This window comes from Carcharodon carcharias, chromosome 1 (genome assembly GCF_017639515.1).
Source record: "Carcharodon carcharias isolate sCarCar2 chromosome 1, sCarCar2.pri, whole genome shotgun sequence".
Classification (NCBI taxonomy): domain Eukaryota; kingdom Metazoa; phylum Chordata; class Chondrichthyes; order Lamniformes; family Lamnidae; genus Carcharodon; species Carcharodon carcharias.
Genome location: NC_054467.1, coordinates 219,883,170 through 219,906,105, shown reverse-complemented (window position 1 = coordinate 219,906,105; position 22,936 = coordinate 219,883,170). Strand labels below are relative to the sequence as shown.

Here is a 22,936-nt window from a genome sequence, read left to right as displayed (position 1 = left end):
TGAATAAGATTTGGGGCAGGCAGTAGTCTAATGGACAGTTAAAAGAAGGAACTTATATTTATATTGCATTTATATTTATATGTAGGGAGATGATGATGCAGTGGTATTGTCGCTAGACTAAAATTCCAGAAACCAAGGGTAATGCTCTGGGGACTGGAGTTCGAATCCCACCACAGCAGATGGTGGAACTTGGAGCCAATAAAAATCTAGAATTAAAAGTCTAATGATGACCAGGAATCCATTGTCCATTGTTGTAAAAACCCATCTGGTTCACTAGTGTCCTTTAGGGAAGGAAATTTGCCATCCTTACCTGGTCTGGCCTACATGTGACTCCAGATCCACAGCAATGTGGTTGACTATTAACAAGGGCAATTAGGGATGGGTAATAGTGATGCCCACATCCCATGAATGAATTTTTAAAAATTCCATGTCCTGATATGCAGCTAATGAATTATTTTGAAACATGTTGTGATATGATGTGCATTTGCCTTTAAGGGTGGGTATCTTAAACTACTGTCAATCATTACCACCTTTACAGGAAATTATTTATTTGTCCCGTGACTTACGGGCAGTCTAGTTATCAAGCAGCAGTGATTGAGGTCAGACATGTGCCTCACAGTCTCTCAGTGAATATCATCTGTATATTGTCCTATTTCAAATAAAGAACCCACATTATTATTTCACTAATCCTTGTGCGTTACTGGTATGTTTACACTGTAGATAAAAAGAATGCAACAGTCTATATGTGACCTCAATTCCACACCAATGTGTTTGCTTTCTAACTTTCCTCTGAAGAGGTCTGACAAGCCACTCAGTTGTATCAAACTGCTACAAAAAACAAAAGTACCTGGAAAAACTCAGCAGGTCTGACAGCATTTGCGGAGAGGAATATGGTTAACGTTTTGAGTCTGAATGACTCTTCACCAGAGCTAAGGAAAAATAGAAAAGAGGTGAAATATAAGCTGGTTTAAGGGGGTGGGTGGGTGGGACAGGTAGAGCTGGATAGTATCAAACTGCTTGCAGTTCAAGAACAAGGCCCACCACAATCTTTTCAAGGCAATGAAGATGGCCAATAAATGCCAGTAATGCCTACATTCAATAACTTTTTTTTAAACAGTAACTTAGTCTGTTTGGTAAAGTTGTTTGATGGATAAATCTTGACCAGAACACCGGGGAACCTTCCTGTTCTTTAAAAAAGTGCTACAAGATTCTTTTTTATATGTTTCAATGAAGCCTTAGTTCAATATTTCACCCAAAAGAAGGTGCTTCCAACAATGCAGCACTCCTTTAGCTCTGCAATTTCAGTACATTAAAAAAAATCCCTACAATGCAATTTGATCACATAATTAGTTTGGAACCAAGAGTGCTATTACTGAACTATACTAATGCTTATAATGTGCTGGTCATCTGATGACACCAGGATCCACAGCCTGGGCACAAAACTCAATGCTAATAATCCATTCCATTACTGAGGGACTGCTGCGCTATCAAAGATGCCTTTTTTCAGATGAGATATTAAACCGAGACCCCATCTGCCTGTTCAGATGGATGTAAAGGAGCCCACGCTAACTATTTAGAAGAAAAGCAGTGGACTGATCCCTGGCGTCCTGGCCAACATTTATTCCTCAATCAAGATCACAAAAACAGCTTATTTGGTCATTATCACATTGCTGTCTGTGAGAGTTTGCTCTGCACATATTGGCTGCTGTGTTTCCTCCTTTTCAACAATGACTACACTTCAAAAGCACTTCATTGGCTGTAAAGCACTTTGAGACATCCTGTAGTTGTGATAAACACTATATAAATGCAAGGCCTTCTTTCTGTTTTTCCCTTACAACTGAAGCTCAGAACTTGTCTTTTAAAATGTTTCATCCTGTGATATTATTTGTTCAAAGAGCTGCTGACCTTTGCTCCCTGCAAATACTTTGCAGAAAGTCACTGAAATTGCTGAACTTCTACCAACAGTGAAGAGCTTTCAGCACTGAGATTTTTGGATCTATGCGTTCTTGTAACTATGGTGACGGTCTGTGTCTCAATAAATACAGAACCTAAAGACTGATGTTTTATTTGTTTGTCAAACAAAGTAGGATTCTGTACCTTGTAAAACAACATGATATCTGGGAAAGATCCAGTCCCGATTGTTACTTCAGAAATTTTCAAGGGTTGCCAAGAGCAGCTGGCTGTGCAGCTTCCTGCAACAAATTACCCACTCACGGATGGACAGATTTAAAATCTGTCTGCCCTGGGATTCACAAGTGAATGGTGTACTTCCTTAGGAAAAGGAGCCACTGAAGCAAGACCTTTCATCCAGCCTGCTGTTTTGTGGTCATTATCTATCTAACTTGAAGACTACCTTTGGACACCCCTGAAACTAAGCCAAAATGTATGCGAAGGGCACAGGACACTTGTCTGACAGATTTCTGGGCAGGATACAAGAAACAGATTCCATCTTATAAGAATCTTACTCTAATCTCTGTCTCATTGTCACAAGTTTCCTCGTCTCACCCAATTTTAATACTGTTACTGTGGCCAACACGCTCCTAAATGTTCCCCGCTTGTCCTATTTATATTTTGAATATGGTAGCTACAACAGTCTTCCTCCTGCCACTCTCGCTCTGTTGAAAATTCACTGTCATCTATTCTAACTCTCTCCATTCCAGACTATTCTTAAGTCTCTCAGTCTTCCCTTCTGACTAGAATCACTAGAATGACTTTATAACTTAAGCTTGGTGTTATTAAATAATGGCTGGAACATTGTGCATGTTATGAATTGACCTCACCATCTAAATTGCCAATATCCCTTCCCATTCCTTTGAAGCACTGCATTGGAACACTAACTCCCAAACTGTACTCGTCGATCACTAGCTATTGATTTACTTTGACTTCTCTCCTACTCGTTTGGTCTGCACTTTGGGCTTTGACCCTCCAATTGATTTTCTCAACTTCAGAACTGAAGAAGACAGATAGAAATCAATAGAGGTGGAGAAAAAGTCTCTGTCAGATTGTTCTTTCATTTCCCAATGATAAACCACCTGTGTTTTTGAATCTTGAGAGCAACATGTAGTTCCATATAAGACCATAAGACGTAGGAGCAGAGGTAGGCCATTCGGTCAATAGAGTCTGCTCTGCCATTCTGTGAGATCATGTTTGATCTGATAATCCTCAACTCCGCTTTCCTGCCTTGTCCCCATAACCCTTGATTCCCTTACTGATTAAAGATCTGTCTATCTCAGCCTTGAATATACTTAATGACCCAGCTTCTACAGCCCTCTGCAGTAAAGAATTCCATAGATGGACTACCTTCTGAGAGAAGAAATTCCTCTTCATCTCTGTTTTAAATGGCGCCCTCTTACTCTGAAATTATGCCCTCTGGTCCTAGACTCTCCCACAAGGGGAAACAATCTCTCAGCATCTACCCTGTCAAGTCCCCTCAGAATCTTTTATGTTTCAATAAGGTCACCTCTCATTCTCCAACGAGTACAGGCCCAACCTACTCAACCTCTACTCATTAGAAAATCCCTCCATACCCATACTCCATATCTCGTACTGTGTTTTGCCAAAGTAATTAATAAGAACAGGAGAACTAAGCTGCTGAACATAGAAATACACAGGACCAGGAAATGTCATTTTAGCCCATCTGTCTGCTCTTAGGGCTGTTTTTTTTAATTCTTTCATGGGATGCCTGCATCACTGGCAAGGACAGCATGCATTGCCCATCCCTATTTGCCCTTGAGAAGGTGGTGGTGAGCTGTCTTCCTGAACCGCTATGGTCCATTTGGTAAGGGGTCCTTGGATTCAAACATTGGTATTGAACTTTCTTGGAGCTGCACCTGCTCTGCAACTTTGATGGAGCTGCTGCAGAAACCCTATTTGTGCTCGGAACTGGTGTTATCCACTGCATGTCCGGCTAAGTTATGGCAACAGACCAGCAACTCTAAAGTGACTCCTAGACATTGAATTTGCAGGGCCTGTTGAATATAAGTGCTTGTTATAACACAGCAGAATCTGTATTGCACCACTAGAGGGAGGATTAACATTCTCATTCATAACTCACTGGAAGCCTCTAGTGGCAGAATCTGTGTATTATCCTGTTTGCATGAAGACCACCGTGTGACACCATTAGACCCCAGATGATGGTACCTCCATAAAATGTCAAGAAACTTGGATCAAAACACCCTGGAGTCTGAGAATGGTGCACCCTATCTAAAAAGGAAAATAGTCCTAAAGGAGGATAGTTTACAATGTAACATGTGGGGTGTTATTTTAAGGGACAAAGAAGGTGATTATCACATTTTAGAAAATATCAAAACTTAACTAATTAAGAATCATTCAGTGATTATCTATACTTTACAGAAAAGCATTCCATAAGGACAAAGCTTTTATTTACTAAGAAAACAAAACAAATTTTATAATTATTTATAATGCTCCTGTTAAGTGCCTTACATTTAATTATGTTAAAGGTGCTATATAAATACAGGATGCTGTTGTTATGTAGTTTAAGGGTCTGGAACATACAGGGTTAATGTGGGATGGACAGTTACTCCAGCAAGGCCTGCAGAGGAGCACACCATCAATGCTGAAAAGAATAGACAATAAGGAGGTAAATTAAGAATCAGCGTGTAGGCAATATCAAATTAGGTTCTAAAATCTGCAGATTAGAATAGCAAGGGAGGACTGAGAGAAGCAAGTAGAATTTTCAGATAAAAACACAACATATTGGAAATACACAAAAGGCCAGTCAACATCCATAAAGGAAAATGACAGGTTAAACTTTGTGTGTGTACCCTTCATCCAGAATGCAAACTCCTGCTTTTGGCATCCTACAGCAGGATGGGTTAGAGTAGGTTGCCTGTGAATAATCCTGAATTTAATTGCTGGAAAACAGGTATGTGCACCCAAGGTATCTTGGTCTGCATACACTGCAAAAGAGTGACTTTACTTAGGTGTACAGGACATCACTTCAATTTTTGCAGGTGAAACGAAACCTGGAAATGTAGTAAATAAAGTGCATAGCAGGAAACTAAGGAGGACACAGCCAAACTGGTGAAATGGGCAGACATGTAACAGATAAAACTTAATGCAGTGAAGTGTGAAGCGATGCATTTTCAAAGGAATGTATGAGGAGAGGCAACTAAATGGTACAAGTTTAAAGGGTGTGCAGGAACAGAGAGATGAGGAGACTTGTGTAGACAAATCTTTGAAGGTGTCAGCTGTTAAAAAGGCAAACAATTTACTTGGCTTCTTAAGTATAGTCATAGAATAGAACAGCAAGGAAGTTATGCCAGACCTTTATAAATCATTGATTAAGCTTCAGCTGGAGTATTTGTTCAATTCTGGGCATCACACTTTAGGAAGGATGTCAAGGCCTTGGAGGATGTGCAGAGGAGATTTATTGGCATGGTACCAGGGATGAGAAACCTCAGTTATGTAGATAAATTAGAAAATCTAGGACTGTTCTCCTTAGAGCAAAAGTTTAAGGGGAAATGTAATAGAAATATTCTAAATTATGAGGGGCTTGATAAAGTAAGTAGGGAGAATCAGTTTCTACTGGTATCGAGAGGTCACATTTCAATTTTATCTACCACATGTCTGCACATTTCACAGTTTGGCTGTGTCCTCCTTAGTCTCCTGTTATCCACTTTATTTATAACATTTCCAGGTTTTGTTTCACCTGCAAACTTTGAAGTGATGTCCTGTATACCTAAGTCCAGTCACCTTTTTGCAGTATGTGCAGACCAAGATACCTTGGGTGCACATGCCTGATTGCCGTCAATTAAATTCAGGATTACTTACAGGTAACCTACTCTAACCCATCCTGTTCTAGAATGCCAAAAGCAGGAGTTTGCATTCTGGATGAAGGGCATGCACACAAAATTTAACCTGCCATTTTCCTTTATGGATGATGACTGGCCTTTTGTGCATTTCCAATATTTTAAGATAATTGGCTAAAAAAAATCAGAGAAGGGATGAGGATTTTTTTTTCATGTGGCTATTTGCTGTGATCTGGAATGCAGTTCCCGAAAGGATGGTGGAAGCAAATTCAAGATTTACTTTTGAAAGAGAAGTGGACATATACTTGAAGGAAAAAAAAACTTGCAGGGCTATGGGGAAAGAACAGGGGAAGGGAATTTATTAGATAATTGCTTTCAAAGAGCTGACATAGCTACAAGGTACAAAGGGCTGAATGGCCTTCTTCTGTACTGTATGATTTTATAAGATGCTCCCTCACTGATAGGATGCATTGGCAAAATCAGCCCTGTTGTGAAGCCTTTTCTGAAGCCATAAGTACATGCCTGTGCAGCATACAGAGGAGATTTTGTCATTTTGGATAACACACAGGATTACATTGTCTTGTGCTACTGTTAAAGAAGGGTTGGTAAGCAGACGTTCTGCTCCACTGAGTATAGCCCATAGTGTCACAATTTCCAGCTTTTTATGCAAGAAAGTTAAGGTTCAGCATCACTGATTCTGCAGTGGACCTCATAGGCCTTTGTAACATGGAGTGTACTCTTTCCTGTCCCAGCAGTTGTTCAACCATAGCATGACCCAGGGATCAAAGCAGGGGGCCCTGATTATGTAGCCCAGTTACTGAAATATCAGAAGTGCTGCTGTGCTGTTGGCAGACAGTAGAATGAACAGCTAAGGGGCAGTATATTATTTTCACAGTGAAAAGAATCAATTCCTCTACCTTCTCAGTTATTAAAAAGCATTAAAAATATAATTACCACATCTCAATACATATACAGAGCGAGGGAGAGAGAGAGAGCCAGGAAATATCCTCCTTAAGTTTGTGAGATGGGGCACTCAGTCTGTCAATCCCACTTGTCTATTTTAGCTAAGCCTTCCACAAATAGAATGACATCTGGACCTTCAGGTGTCACAAAGAGCTGTCTTCTCACAATAGCCTGAAATGTTTGAGATTGCACATAATGAGCTTCACCTTGAATGTCTAATTAGCACTTCAAATCACCATTATAACAAACCTGGTCCCAGCCTGTAGATTACGGGTGTGAGAAAAAATGCTCCTTGCAGTTTTGGGACTTAACTCCTTATATGTTGAATCTAGCTTTGCAGCAACAACTTGCATTTATATAGCTCTTTTAATATAGTAAGTTGCCACAAGGTGCTTTACAGGAGCATTCTCAAACAATTTTTTGATGGAAAAATGACCAAAAGCTTTGTCAAAGAAATAGGTTTAAGGAGCATCTTAAAGAAGGAAAGAGAGGAAGGAAAGGTTTAGGGAGGGAATTCCAGAGCTCAGGAACTAGGCAGCTGATGGCCCAGCTGCCAATGGTGGAGTGATTAAAATAAGGGCTGCACAAGAGGCTAGAATTGGAGGAGCTCAGAGAGCTCAGGAGGGCAGAAGAAGATTACAGAGATATTCATGGTTAAAGCAATACATGGATTTGAAAAAAAAATGTTTGACTATTTCAAAATTGTGACCATGGTGGACTGGGAACAATGTAGTTCAGCCACTCTGGTTATGCTGATTCCCTGGGGCAGATAGTGTGCAGACTGCTACCGGTGCAGCCTGCGTGGGTTTCCTCAATAATATTAATGGTACATGGGTGGCACAGGTAGCGGCACTAGGCACTACCAGAAACAGAACCTTGGCACCCGGGAAATCACAAACAAATTTTATCTTGCTGTTCAAATTGACCAAAAGTAATATTGGGGGTGCTAAATTCTGCCAAATCAAAAAACCAGATAGAATGTCAAATATTGATGGGGTAGGATGGAACCATTGCTTGTGATTGAAAAATCAGAAATAGTAGGTCCGAGAGCTGAAATTCACTGAAAGTACCAGCAACCTTAAAACATAGCCTCACGCCATAAATGGAATGAAAGAATAAAGAAAGAAGTCTATTTCTTGTTGAAACAGTTTCTCAAAGCACGTAAATTTCTATTCAAGCTTCCTGGCAGTTTATGTGAAAGAATATGGACAGATGGTGGTGAAGTTGGCCATAAAGATGTATTAGCAGAAGCTGCTGACCGTGGTGGGAGGAACATGGCTCCTGCTGTCTGAGCTCTTTGCATAAATGGTAGCCATCCATTCTAAACTCAGCATGTACTCCGCATTGCACAGCTGTTCAGGCTATCACTGCACATTTGCCTAAAGCCAGGGATTCTCTATGGCAACCTTAGTAATTTACACCTTACACAAATAAAAAGTAAACGTTCTCACATTGGACAGGCCATGGCTCAGTAAATTAAACTCTTGTTATAAGTAAAGCACTTTAGACAATTGCAACTTTCAAAAAATATAATCTCTATTTTTGGAAAGGGTAATTGGTTGCAACCTACAAATCATATTTGCCTTTGAATAATTTTTATGTTTTAGGTGTACAGTGTGATGTGCACTGTCACTGACTTGCTACCTGCTTTCTGATGAGGTTAAATGGAGTGAAGTTTAGCACTTTATATTCCACAGAATGTCTTGAAATAAAAGCAGCTTTTGGTTGCCTCGGCTGCCCATTTTCCCTGAAACTTTCTTCATTTACATTGCAGATTTAAAGCACAAACATCACCAATGCTGCCTCATTAACATCAAAGTGCTGCTACCAATGTCAGGGTTGCTGTGAATATTTTAGAAACAGCAAATTAATCATCAGAGCCATTTCAAATTGGTTTAATCTTGCAATCAGTTGTTTTATTATAGGACAAGTAGCAAATTAAATTCCAACATCTTTCAGTGGTCATTTCAGTTCTTCAGCCAATGACTACATCGATCTAAATATTAATATGATAAGAATGAAAACAAGAAAAACTCCCAGATAAAACTTATCCAAAATTTGTCTATTGCGGTTTCGAAATTTGTGTTGAACTTTCCGCAGTGGAGGCTTGCTGCTGTCTCTGCGGCTTGGGGCCAGAGTGTGACTCAGATTCTCAATACTTGCCGTAGGCTTCAATGCTCAAATATGTGCCAGTGTGAAGGGTCTTCCATCCATTTGAAGCTCAATTAGGTGGCTGCCATACTATTACCTATTGGAATCTCACTTTGCTGCTGCAGCTCTAGAAGTAATTGAAGTTACTGTAGTCCGACTTTATTTTGGAAATCTCTGTTGCTGAAGGAAAGTCAGACTGCAAGAACTGCTGGAAACAGAAGCTCCGAGACCATGAGTGGAGGTATTGGGCAGGGAAGGGCCTTCTTTGATATAATGCCCAGTTGTTGTTCAGAAATATGCCCTTATTCTGATTAAACTACCATCTTCTAACTTCCCTTTTGAGATAATTATTTGTTTCAAAGTTAATTCTCCTCTGCGGAAGATTCTCTTTTTGTAGTATGTATAGAATCATCATGGAGCTTTTTTTAAAAATAAAGGATTAATGATTTTGATACATGTCGCAAGGATTAAATCCCCCATCCTTAGGCAGGCATTCAAGAAGAAGATAAAGAAGATTCAGAACAAATATGTTCCCACAAAGTAAAAGAGTAGGTCTTCCAAATCTATTCCCGGATGTCAAAAGCAAACAGGTTAGGTTAAGACAAAAAAGGGAAGCTTATGTCAGATACAGAGAGCTCTGTCTGCAGAAAGCAGAGGTCAAATTAAAAAGGAAATTAGGAAAGCGAAGAGAAGGCATGAAAAAGTATTGGCACATAAAATAATGGAACATCCAGAAGTGTTTCATAAATATGTAAAGTGCAAGAGGATAACTAAGGAAAGCTGATTAGAGTCCAAATAGAAAACCTGCGTGTGGAGGCGTGGTTCTTAAAGAATAATTTAAAAAGAGGGGAACAATGCAGGCATTGTAGTTAAGAAAGAGGAGTTTGAAGTATTAGTAGGGATAAGCATAGAGACAGGGGAATTATTAAGGGTTTTAGCATCTTTGAAAGTGGGTAAATCCCCAGACTCAGATGAAAAGTATTGGAATACTTTTTCTTTTAAGGGGAGAAATGGGAGGAATTAGTGAATGCTCTGCAACAGGAATGGAGGGCTAGATGACTGCTAAAATTGTATTGTTGTTCAAAAAGAGAGTAAAGGATATGTCGAAAAATTACAGGCTAGTTAGTCTAACCTTGGGCAAATAATTCTGAGAGACAGTGTTAAAGTTATTTAGAAGGGCACTGATTAATCAGGACAGTCAACATGGATTTCTTAAAGCATGGTTGTGTCAGGCTTTCTTGGTTGAATTTTTTGAGGAGGTAACAATTTTTTGAGGACGGTTGAGGAGGGTCAATGAGGGTAGCATGTTTAATCTAGCCCATATGTATTTTAGCAAGATTTCCAACATTATCCAAAATGGTAGAGTGGTCAGAAAATTAAAAGCATGTGGCATCCAAGGGAAAGTGAGAAGTTAGATCCAAAAAATGACTCAGCGGCAGGAAAAAAGTGTGAAAGTCGACGGGTGTTTTTGTGATTTGAACTCCATTTCCAGTGGGGCTCCACATGGCTCAGATATAGGTCCCTTGCTCTCCATAGTATATATCAATGATATGGACTGAAATGAAGGGGCATGATTAAGAACTTTGCAAATGATACAAAAATTTGGCATGTGATTGATAGGAAGAAAGCTGTAGACTGAAGGAAGATTTCAATGAAAATAAAAATACCTGGAAAAACTCAGCAGGTCCGACAGTATCTGCGGAGAGGAACACAGTTAACATTTTGAGTCCGTATGACTCTTCAACAGAACTAAGGAAAAATAGAAAAGAGGTGAAATATAAGCTGGTTTAAGTGGGGGGGGGGGGGGGATGCATGTAGAGCTGGATAGAGGGCCAGTGATAGGTGGAGATAGCGAAAAGATGTCATAGACAAAAGGACAAAGAGGTGTTGAAGGTGGTGATATTTAGGTGACATTAAGGGTAGAAAGCAGGATGAACAAGGTACTGATAGCCCTGGTGGGGATGGGGTGGGGGGAAGTGATCAAAATAGGCTAAAAGGTAGAGATAAAACAATGGATAGAAATACATTTAAAAATAATGGAAATAGGTGGGAAAAGAAAAATCTATATAAATTATTGGAAAAAAGGGGGATCGGAAAGGGGGTGGGGATGGAGGAGAGAGTTCATGATCTAAAACTGTTGAACTTAATATTCAGTCCGGAAGGCTGTAAAGTGCCTAATCGGAAGATGAGGTGCTGTTCCTCCAGTTTGCGTTGAGCTTCACTGGAACATTGAAGCAGGCCAAGGATGGACATGTGGGCATGAGAGCAGCGTGGAGTGTTGAAATGGCAAGCAGCAGGGAGGTCTGGGTCATGCTTGCGGACAGACCGAAGGTGTTCTGCAAAGCGGTCACCCAGTCTGCGTTTGGTCTCTCCAATGCAGAGGAAACCGCATTGGGAGCAGTGAATGCAGTAGACTAAATTGAGGGAAGTGCAAGTAAATGCTGCTTCACTTGAAAGGAGTGTTTGAGCCCTTGGATGGTGAGGAAAGGGAAAGTAAAGGGGCAGGTGTTGCACCTTTTGTGGTTGCATGGGAAGATGCCGTGGGAGGGTTTGAGGTGTAGGGGGTGATGGAGGAGTGGACCGATCCCTGCAGAATGCCGCCGCGGGGTGAAGGGAAGATGTGTTTGGTGGTATTTGGTGGTAGAAGATTTCAATGAACTGTCAGATGGGCAGAAAAATGGAAAATGGGATTCCAGTTGGAGAAGTGGGTGAAATACATTTGAGGATGGCAAACAGGACAGGGGAATACACAATAAAAACTGTAGAGAGACAGAGGAACCCTGCCATCCTTGTTCACAGATCAATAAGATAAGAAGATAGCAGGTCGGGGAGATAAGGTGGTTAAGAAGCATACAGGGTTCTTTCCTACATTCTATACCTCAGCTAATATAAGAGCAGGGAGATTATGCTAGAACTGTATAAATCATTAGTTATGCTACAGCTAGAGTACTGTCTACAGTTCTAGTCACTGTGTTACAGTGTCAGCAGTGTGTACCATCCACAAGATTCATTGCAGGAACTCACCAAGGTAGGCAGCACCTTCCAAACCCATAATGCCACCATCTAGAAGAACAAGGACAGCAGACACATGGGAACATCACCACCTGCAAGTTCCCCTCCAAGCCACTCACCATCCTGACTTGGAAATATATCGCTGTTCCTTCACTGTCGCTGGGTCAAAATCCTGGAACTCCCTCCCTAACAGTGCTGTGGGTGTACCTACACCACATGGACTACAGCAGTTCAAGAAGGCAGCTCCCCACCACCTTCTCAAGGGCAATTAGGGATGGACAATAAACACTGGCCTAGCCAGCAATCCCCACATCCCATGAATGAATTAAAAAAACGAATCCTAGAATGATAGATTGGTCACAGCAGAGAAGGAAGCCTTTCGACTAGTGTATCCATGCTGGTTCTCTGCATGAACAATTCACCTAAAGCCATTTTCCTGTCTTTTCCCCATAGCCCTGCAAATTTTTCCTTTTCAGCTATTAATCCGATTCACTTTTGAAGGTCATGATTGAATCTGCCTCCACCACACTCTCAGGCAGTTCATTCCAGAACCAATAAATTCCGGGCAATAAATGCTGGCCTAGCCAGCGACACCCATATCCCATGAACGAATGAAAACAAAGGAAGGATATGATTGCACTATAGAGGGTACAGATGAGATTTACAAGGGTTTGTCATGAATGGAGAATTTTAGCTATGAGGAGAGATTGCATAAATTGGAAAGATTGTTTTCTTTGGAACAGAGGAGGCTGAGGCACGATTCAATTGAATGTATAAAATTATGAGGGGCCTATAGATAGAGTTGAGAGGAAGGACTATTTCCCATAGCAGAGAGATCAATAAAGGGGAAAAGATTTAAAGCAATTGGTAGAACGATTAGTGGGGAATTTAGGTAAAATCCAACCACCTAGAGCATGCTGAGGATCTGGAACTCACTGCTTGAAGTGCCATAACCTAAAAGGCTAAGGTCGAAGAGCTGGAAAGTGGAATGAGACTGGATAGCTATTTTTCAGCACAGCACAGGCACAATGGGCTGAATGAGCTCCCTCTGTGCTGAAAATTTCTATAATTCTATGAATATAATGATACAATAGACGCATGAGGAACTTCAGTATACCTTAGGTACCTCAACTCTTTACTTAATCAATTTGGAGTTTTCAGTGATGTACAAACGTTTTGAACCTTCAGCTATATTAACTTCTTGTTAAGGCTGTTCAGTCGTAACATCATAAGTATCAGTCGGTAAGGTTGAAAAATATTTAGTAGTCAACAGATATGATACACAGAAGCAATTCACGATAATTACTCACTTAGGGGATAACCTAAATACTTATGAGGTATACACTTAGACAAAGTAGACTGTAATAAAGTCATTCAGGTACAGAATAATCAGTCTGTCATAATAGGAGCTTAAGAACAGAAATCAGAGCTGAGAAAGGGTCATTCAGTCTACTGAAGCTCATCTCTCTCGTACATTAACTCAGCTTTCATGGCATCTGATTGTATTTTGAATAAACCAAAGATATTCGTCACTCATTTTTCTTGACACATTCAATTAAAAAAAAACATATTTATTTTGTTTGGTCCTACTTTCTTGATGTAGCTTGAAATGAAGGGGCAGCAATCTCGGATTAGCTCCAATGGAATTGCAGGGAGATTTTCAGGAGCCTCTCTGGTGGCTTCCTCCTTCTATCCTTTGCCAATTCCAGGAATTTTAACTGGAACTGACAGAATCATACAATATGTCCATTTAAATTTGGGTGGGATATGAATTTATCATGTTTTGCCAATCATCCGATCACCCAATTTAATAGGTGCACTCTAACACAAAAGAAAAATACTGAGAATGCTGGAAATCTGGATTTTAAAAAAAGGAAGGCTTGCAAGTACATGATTACAAGACATCTCAGAGTGCTTTACAGTCAATCAAGTGCTTTCTGAAATGTACTTACCATTATGATGTTGGAAATGTGGCAGACAATTTGCCTACAGCAAGTTCCCATATTCAGTAATGTGATAATGACCAGATAATCAGTTTTTGTGATTCTGATTGAGGAATAAATATTGACCAGGGCAATTATTTGTTTGAAATAGTGCCATGGGATTTTTTGCATTCATTTGAGAGGACAGGGTGGGACCTCAGTTTAATGTCTCATCTGAAAGACCAAAACAGGAAATTCTGAAAATACCCAGAAAGTATATGCTGGGTACTGATATATGCCTGCATGGGGGGCTGGGCTCCTGGACTCCAACCCGGGGCCTTATAGCTCAGAAGCAGGACCACAACCAACTGTGCCACTCAGGCCCTGCCATGGTGATAAAATTCAGCCCTTTGTTTGCCTTTTGGGCAGTTCTGACATTTTCAGTTGCTTGACACCTGTAGACTGCCATACTCATCCTCCAGCCGCCCCCACTTTCCCTCCCACTGCAACCCCCACCCTCCCACCCCCTAACCCACCAACCCCTCTACTCCCCCTGCCCATTCAGTAGCTGTAGACCACACCTAAGATATGCAAAAATCCTGAATTCAATTAATCATGGTCAGGGATGAGTGAGCATTATGAGGGAACTGACTGAGGTGCATCGGGATTTCACTAAAGCAGAAAATCCCAGCCAGAATCTGGATTTATTTTATTTTAATATCCTTTATACTTTCCCTTGCTATTCCACTGTTACACTTGGGATCAGCCATGTTGATCTTTGTGAATTGTAAAGCCTCGGTATAACATCTGAAAACTTGTACTCCACAGTTCTGAATAGCTTTCCCACCAATCTGTTAGCTCTTTAAATTGCTGTATCACATTGCTTAAACATTGCAAGTAATATTTTTGCTAATATTTCCAGGGCTTTTTCTCTCAGCCTTCCTATGTTAATTTAGTTATAATTCAATATACATTAGATATATTATACACACATTCATACTTCCTCATGCATAATATTCATATTTTCAGTGATAAATTATTTTGTCATTTGTCCTTCCAATTGTACAACTGATCTCAATTGTTTCATAAGACCTTTGCTGTACCTTAGCCTGTTTTCCCCGCACATGTATCACGAGGAAATTACACTAGTTTTGATATCGAGGACAATTGTAAATTAGACATAACACTAGTCCTAGCATTGGAGTAGGAATTCATCTCAGATGGTTGCGTAAGACGGACATGATTGGATCAACCACCCATTATACACAGTGCCTGATATTTAAATCCATTTACTGCAATGAAACCGAATTTCAGGGGCTGAGCATATTGGGTGGTGGTCAATAAATAGCCCCTGTATAGTGGCAGTGCCTGAGATGAATTCCTACCTCACAAACTCTCATGGGACTGCACTTAAAACTTTCCTCAGCTCAACTTTCACTTTTCCCAAATACACTCTTTCTATTTTTAAGTCAATTTATTATTCTAATGCACCCTGGATTCCTTTAGTTTATAGTTTACCTGAAAGCCTTTCATTTGATTTTTAAAAATTGAATGTATAAATATGCTATATCATAAGGAGTTCCATTACTTAACTGTAACATCCACAAAGCACTAGAGGAGGTATTGCAGGTAGGTTTTTCACCTCCTAACTCAAAGCGGCTGTTCCTTACCGAATCATTGTAATAATGGTCTACCTTCATCCAGCCCCTTGAAAGTGATTTCATCATTTTACCTTCAATGAATGCCATCCTAAGAGAACTTCAGGTGCCTGGGTTGCCCTTCTTAAATAGAGATGTTACATTTGCCTGACTCCAGTTGTGTAGCATCTCACACGTGTTTAGCGATTCTTCCACATTAATGATTGGCGACCCATAAAATTTTCCCCCTTGTCTCATATGACGTGCCAGGTAAAGGGCCAGTCAAAATTAAATCTCCGTAAATTACCAACTACCATCACCATACAAATTTCATGGTCCCCTAGAATACTACATAAATTGGTTAGCAAATTACTCCCTAAGTAAATACTAATGCAAAGCAGTGGAAGGCCTAGCAAGCCACTCAGTTGTATCAAACCGCTAAAGAGTCTCAAAAAAGGAATGAAACCAGATGCACCACCCGGCATCGACCTAGGCACTGAAAACGACAATGACAAACTCAGCCCTGCTGACCTTGCAAAGTCCTCCTTACTAACATCTGGGGGTTAGTGCCAAAATTGGGAGAGCTGTCTCACAGACTAGTCAAGCAACAGCCTGACATAGTCATCATCATGGAATTATATATTTCAGTTAATATCCCAGACACTACCATCTTGATCCCAAACAGAGGTGGTGGCACAGTGCTATACAGTTGGGAGGGAGTTGCCCTGGGATCCCTCAACATTGACTCCAGACCCCATAAAGTCTCATGGCATCAGGTCAAAATTGGGCAAGGAGACCTCCTGCTGAATACCTTACTACATACCCCGCTCCCTCAGCTGATGAATCAGTGCTCTTCCATGTTGAGCACCATTTGGAGGAAGCATTGAGGGTGGCAAGGGCACAGAATTTCCTCTAGGTGGGGAACTTCAATGCCCATCACCAAGAATGGCTCAGTAGCACCACTACTCACCGAACTGGCCGAGTCCTAAAAGAAATAGTCGCTAGACTGGGTCTGCGTCAAGTGGTTAGGGAACCAACAAGGGACAAAAACATACTTGACTTCATCCTTACCAACCTGCCTGCCACAGATGCATCTGTCCATGACAGTATCGGTAGTAGTATTGTTGTGGTGACAAAGTCCCGCCTTCATATTGAGGATTCCCTCCATCGTGTTTTGTGGCACTACCAGTAAATGGTAGTGGTAGTGCTAAATGGGGTGGATTTGAACAAATCTAGCAACTCAAGACTGGGTATCCATGAGGCACTGTGGGCCCTCAGTAGCAGCAGAATTGTACTCGAACACAGTCTGTAACCTTCTGGCCTGGCATATCCCCTACTCTACCATTACCATCAAGCCAGGGGACCAAACCTGGTTCAATGAAGAATGCAAGAGGGCATGCCAGGAGCAACACCAGGCATTCCTAAAAATGAGGGGTCAATTTGGTGAAGCTATAACACAGGATTACTTGCGCCAAACAGCATTAGCAGCAAATGATGGACAGAACTGAGCAATCCCACAACCAATGGATCAGATCTAAGCTCTGCTGTTCTGCCACATCTAATCGTGAATGGTGGTGGATAATTAAACAACTCACTGGAGGAGAAGGCTCCACAAATATTCCCATCCTCAATGATGGAGGAGCCCAGCACATCAGTACAAAAGATAAGGCTGAAGCATTTGCTACAACCTTCAGTCAGAAATGCCGAGCAGATGATTCACCTTGGCCTCATCTGGAGGTCCCCATCATCACAGATACCAGTCCTCAGCCAATTTGATTCACTCCACTTGATATCAAGAAACAAATGAAGGCACTGGCAATAGCGGCAAAGACTTGTGCTCCAGAACTAGCTGTGCCCCTAGCAAAGCTGCTCCAGTACAGCTACAACAACAACATCTACTGTGCTATGTGGAAAATTGCCCAGGTATGTCCTGTACACAAAAAGCAGGACAAATCCAGCCTGGCCATTTACCGTCCCATCGGTCTACTCTCCATCATCAGTAAAGTAATGGAAGCGGTCATCAACAGTGCTATCAAGCAGCACATGCTTAGCAATAACCTGCTCACTAATGCCCAGTTTGGGTTCCACCAGGTCCGCTCAGCTCCTGACCTCATTACAGCCTTAGTTCAAATATGGATGTTAGATCTTGTGGATCCTCCTCGCATGCTTGTTGTAAGTCATGGCCAAATTGGTAATATAGATAGAGTTGATCAATAGACACTTCCTAGGTGATAAACATTATGGGCAGAATTTTGCCCTTGGCAGGGGTGCTCGGCAGTGGCGGGCAGGAAGCCAAACTTAATAATCTTCCTGAGGCATAGGGCTGTCTCGGGGAGATGAAGAGATATTAAAAAAAATGTAATGAAACATGCCCCCTCATGTGACTCTGTCACTTGAGCAGCGACATGTTTTTGATGAAAACTTAAAAGTTTTAATTTTATTTTTATTTGCTTTTGAAACCTCATCCCGCCCGTGGATGAGGTTTCCAAAGAAATACAAAGGCCGCTTGGCCTTTTCGCCTGCCTGCCAGCCATTAGGTTGGTTGGCCAGCGAAAACTTTGGCCTTTTAATTGTCGGCGGGCACGCGCCACGTGCCCGCCGACTGAACCATCGTGCAACTGCGCGTTGATGTCGGCACGCTCAGCCAACTTCAATCATCTCACGTTCGAGCAGGTCGGGTGCACACCCGCCCTTCAAGCAAAAATTTCTGCCCTATGTTTATTTACAATATACTCTGCAGCAACTACACGTGTGCTTTCAACTTCAACTTCATCTCTGCACTACTGATTACTAACTACAGAGGTAGCCCGCGCTACTCTTCTGTTGGATACCAAGATCATGCGATCTTACTTTATAATATTCTTCTTAAAGGTATATTACACATTAGATAAAACCATAATTACCACATCACTCCCACTTTACTCAGAAATATATTTTCTATTTACAAGTACAATTTTCTCAAGATAGCAAATTATTTACTCAGGTAAGTAATTTACAAATTCAGTCTTTCTGGGGGTTCCTTAAGCATGTAGAATGCCTCAGCCCTACAACTTCAGATGCTTTGTTAGGAATCTCCTTTTCTGGAGTTCTCTGAAAATCAGGTGCTCTGGTGGGCACCTGTAGATCTGTATCCTCAACTCTAACAGGTACATCAGACAGGAAATGCTGACCCGGTCATGAACACTGGTGGAATCATTTCTTGGTGCGTTGTTTCTCTCTTCCTTAGATGATCCACATGTCCGTGTATGACTCGGCCTTCCGCATCCATGTGGTAAGGTAGAGGTCCAGTCACTGCACTCATTTCACCCGGTAACCATTTTGGTTCTTCTCCAAACTTCTTCATGTATACAGTCTCTCCCACGGTAAATTTTCACTGGCGACTATGCCAGTCGTGTCTAGTTTTCTAACTTCCTTGACTCCTTTCCATCTTCCCCACCTAAATTCAGCATTATCAAGCTTAATCTCATCCTGAGACGGTGTTTCATCAACAATTCCACAGGTGTGACACCTGTTGTTGTGTGAGGGGTGATCCCATAATGAAAAAGAAACCCTGCTAGCTTGGTTGCTAAGGAATCTCCAGTTAACTTTTTCATGCCTGCCATGAATGTTTGAACCACCCTTTCAGCCAGTCCATTTGAGGAAAGGTGGTATGGTGCAGTTTTTACATGAGTGATAGTGCTGAGGCTGATAAACTGCTGAAACTCAGCACTCGTAAATGCCATGCTGTTATCGGCAATGACTACTTCTGGTAGTCCGTGAAAGGCAGGATTTTCCGTACCCGCCCGCTGCCACGATCTTCCGGTCCCGCCGCAAGTCAATGGACTTCTGGCTGGGGCGCCGCTTCACGTGTGGCAGGTCCCACCTGTGATGGGGCTGGAAAATCCTTGCCATAGTTTCTCAATTGTAGTGCCCGACATTGGTGACTTCATCTCATATGCATCCAACCATTTTGAATGGGCTTCGACAATGAGCAGAAACATTGTTCCCAAGGTAGGTCCAGTGTAGTCAATATATAACCACACCCAGGGTCTACCTGGCCACTTCATGGGTGTAACAAAGCTGTTGAAGGTAACTTTTGCAGTTGCTGACATTGTACTCAATTCTTCACTAAAGTCTCTAATTCTCCATCCATCCCAGGCCACCATAGATAGCTGTGTGCTATGGTCTTCATTCGGGAAATTCCTGGATGTGCACAGCATAGTTCAATTAACAGTGGCTCTCTTTCCTTTGGAGCCACTCATGCTGCTCGTAATATGATGCTATCCTGACTGGTTATTTAATGTTTCTGTTGAAGTATGGTTTCAATTAATCAGATATGGGCTCTTGTGACCAACCATGATGCAATTGTTATCGTACTTTAGATAGGACTCGGTCCCTACTTGTCCCTCATTATGTGTCTATTTCTATGATTATTTGATTTCTTAAACTGCTAATCAGTATAAGGCTGCTTGTTTCCACCTCTATTGAAATTATTCCTTGTTTTCACAGCATTTTTTCTCATTTCCCAGCTAATGGGGGCTGTTTCCCACTTTTCAGCAGAGTCTTGCATTTTCGCTCCTTTTTTGGCTGGGGTTTTGCGCTCTCTGTATGACTTTTGAATCCCCTACTGCGCTTTTCATTCTTAAAATCCAAATTTGTTTCAGACAATAATCTTTCCTGAATCGTGTCCTCATTCACAGTACACACTGAACAATCTCTGAACATGTCGTTTAGAGATGTACCAAACTCACAATATTCCATTAATTGCTTCAAACTTGCCACATTATAAACAACTATCTCCCCTGGGGCGCTATTTATTGATGCGATGAGTAACTCACCTATTGACTCCCCAAAGCCTGTCCACCATCTACAAGGCCCAAGGCAGAAGTGCAATGAAATACTCCCCACTTGCCTGGATGAGTGCTGCTCCGACAACACTCAAGAAGTTTGACTCCATCCAGAACAAAGCAGCCCGCTTGATGGGCTCCACATCCACAAACATTCACTCCATCCACCACAGATGCACAGTAGCAGCAGTGTGTACCATCTACAAGATGCACTGCAGGAATTCGCCAAGGCTCCTTCGACAGCGTCTTCCAAACCCACGACCATTACCATATAGGACAAGTGCAGCAGACACCACCACCTTGAAATTCCCCTCCAAGTCACACACCATCCTGACTTGGAAACATATTGCTGATCCTCTACTGTCGCTGGGTCAAAATCCTGGAACTCCCTTCCTAACATCACTGTGGGTGTACCTACAACACATGGACTGCAGCGGTTCAAGTAGGCAGCTCACCACCGACTTCTCAAGGGCAACTAGAAATGGGTAATAAATGCCAGCCCAGCCAGTGAAGCCCACAACCTGTGAATGAATAAAAAGATAATTGTTACAACACACAAGGAGGCTATTCTAAGGCCATTCTCTTAAATCTCGGTATGGGAACAGTTTTTCCCTATCCACTCTGTCCAGACCCTCGTGATTTTCAATACCTCTACCAAATCTCCTCTCAGCCTTCTCTTCAAGGAAAACAGTCCCAACTTCACCAATCAATTTACATAACTGAATTTCCTCATCCCTGGAATTATCCTTGTTATTCTTTTCTGCAGTGTCCCTGATGCCTTCACATCTTTCCTAAAGTGTGATGCCCAGAACTGGGCACAATACTCCAGCTGAGGCTGAACTAGTGTATGCACAAATCCAACATAACCGCTTTGCTCGTGTACTCTATGCTCCTTTGACAAAACCCAAGATATTGTCTGCTTTATTAGCCATTCTCTTAGCCTGTCCTGCCACCTTCAATGACTAATGCACATTTATATACACCCATCCCCTTTGCTCCTGCATCCCCTTTAGAATGGTACCCTTTATTTTCTATTGTCTCTCTGTGTTCTTCCGACCAAAATGAATCACTTCACACTTCTCTGCATTCAATTTCATCTACCGACTGTCCACCCATTCTAACTTGTCTATTTCCTTTGAAGTTCTGCATTATTCTCCTCACAAATCAAAAAGCTTCTGAGCTTCACATCATCTGCAAAATTTGAAATTATGCCCCGTATACTAAGGTCATTAATATATTTCATTAATATAACATTAATATATTTCAGGAAGAGCCAGCGTCCCAACACCAACCCCTGGTGAACTCCACAACAAACCTTCTCCCAGTCCAAAAAACACCTGTTAACCTTGGCCTCCTTCTGGGCTGTAACCAATAATTTTCAAGCGAATTTTCATTCAGTTTGTTGCTCCCTCTCACACTAAACATTTAACAGCCAGTTTTCACTTCTGCCACTCACCATTGCCCTCACAATTATTAAAACAACTGTGAGCACCTGCCCTATTAGAAGTTTGTCATCAGTAATTTATGTTGTACATGTGCAAAGTCCATGACTACTGATAATAGAGACTTTGATTGCAGTTTAAAGGTGCTATGTTGTCAGGTTAAGAATGTAAAATATTTCAGGCATGGTAAAAAATCTATTAGTCTCAAACTTGAAGTTGTACCATTTGATGGTTGTTTGGATACATTTTGTTAATTCCTTTCATAATCTTGAATTGTGTCATTTCCAAGTGCAACCTGCTAAACTGGTAACTCAACTGGAAGAACCTTGTATGTTATCTGCAACTGCTTTATAACAGAGGACAATGGTATGCTAGATTTGCTAACTATATCCAAACCTAAAACAAGATAGGATCAAGATAGGGATAATAAAAACAGAAAATGCTGGAAAATCTCAGCAGGTCTGGCAGCACCTGTGGAGAGAGAAACAGAGTTAACGTTTCGAGCCTGTATGACACCTAAACTCGAGACGTTAACTCTGTTCATCTCTCCACAGACGCTGCCAGACCTGTTGAGATTTTCCAGCATTTTTTGGACTCGAAACGTTAATTCTGTTTCTCCGTCCACAGATGCTGCCAGACCTGCTGAGATTTTCCAGCATTTTTTGCTTTTATTTCAGAATTCCAGCATCCGCAGTGTTCTGCTTTTATCTTAGGATCAAGAAAGGGGCAGGGTAGAGGATGGGAACATGGTTATTGAGTTGCAGGTGGGGGCAGGGGAACGCTAGCCTTGCCACTGCAAGCATGTCGGAACATCACTGGCAGCTCACCAGTGATGATATATACTGGCAGTGTGTAAGTTTCTCCCCAGGCAGTGTATGTTCAGAATGTTACCCCCTATTAATTACCTTATGGCTCCTGAAAGTGAAATGCACTGCCTAGAAGGGAGTTGGATGCAAATGCTTGAATAGGAGATAAATGCTTGAAAAGGAGACATTTTCATGGCAATGGAGAAAGAACAGGGAATTAATTGGGATTAATTGGACAGCTCTTTCAAAAAGCTGACAGAGGTACAATGGGCCGAAAGTGTTGTAAGATTCTAAGAAAATTATTGCAAACCTTAATAATCAAACCCTAATTTATGTTACAGGTTGCTGGGTTTTCTGGGTCAGAAGATTGTAAACTCAATATTATAAACTGGAGCCCAAAATGGCG

At 41.4% G+C, this 22,936-nt stretch overlaps 1 protein-coding gene across 1 annotated transcript in view; it reads left to right on the top strand.

Annotated features, from left to right (window-relative positions):
* dcc (DCC netrin 1 receptor) overlaps positions 1 to 22,936 on the top strand; it is a gene marked incomplete at its 5' end in the record, with an annotated part of 933,706 nt that overhangs the window by 430,486 nt on the left and 480,284 nt on the right. The gene's annotated exons all lie outside the window — the stretch shown is intronic.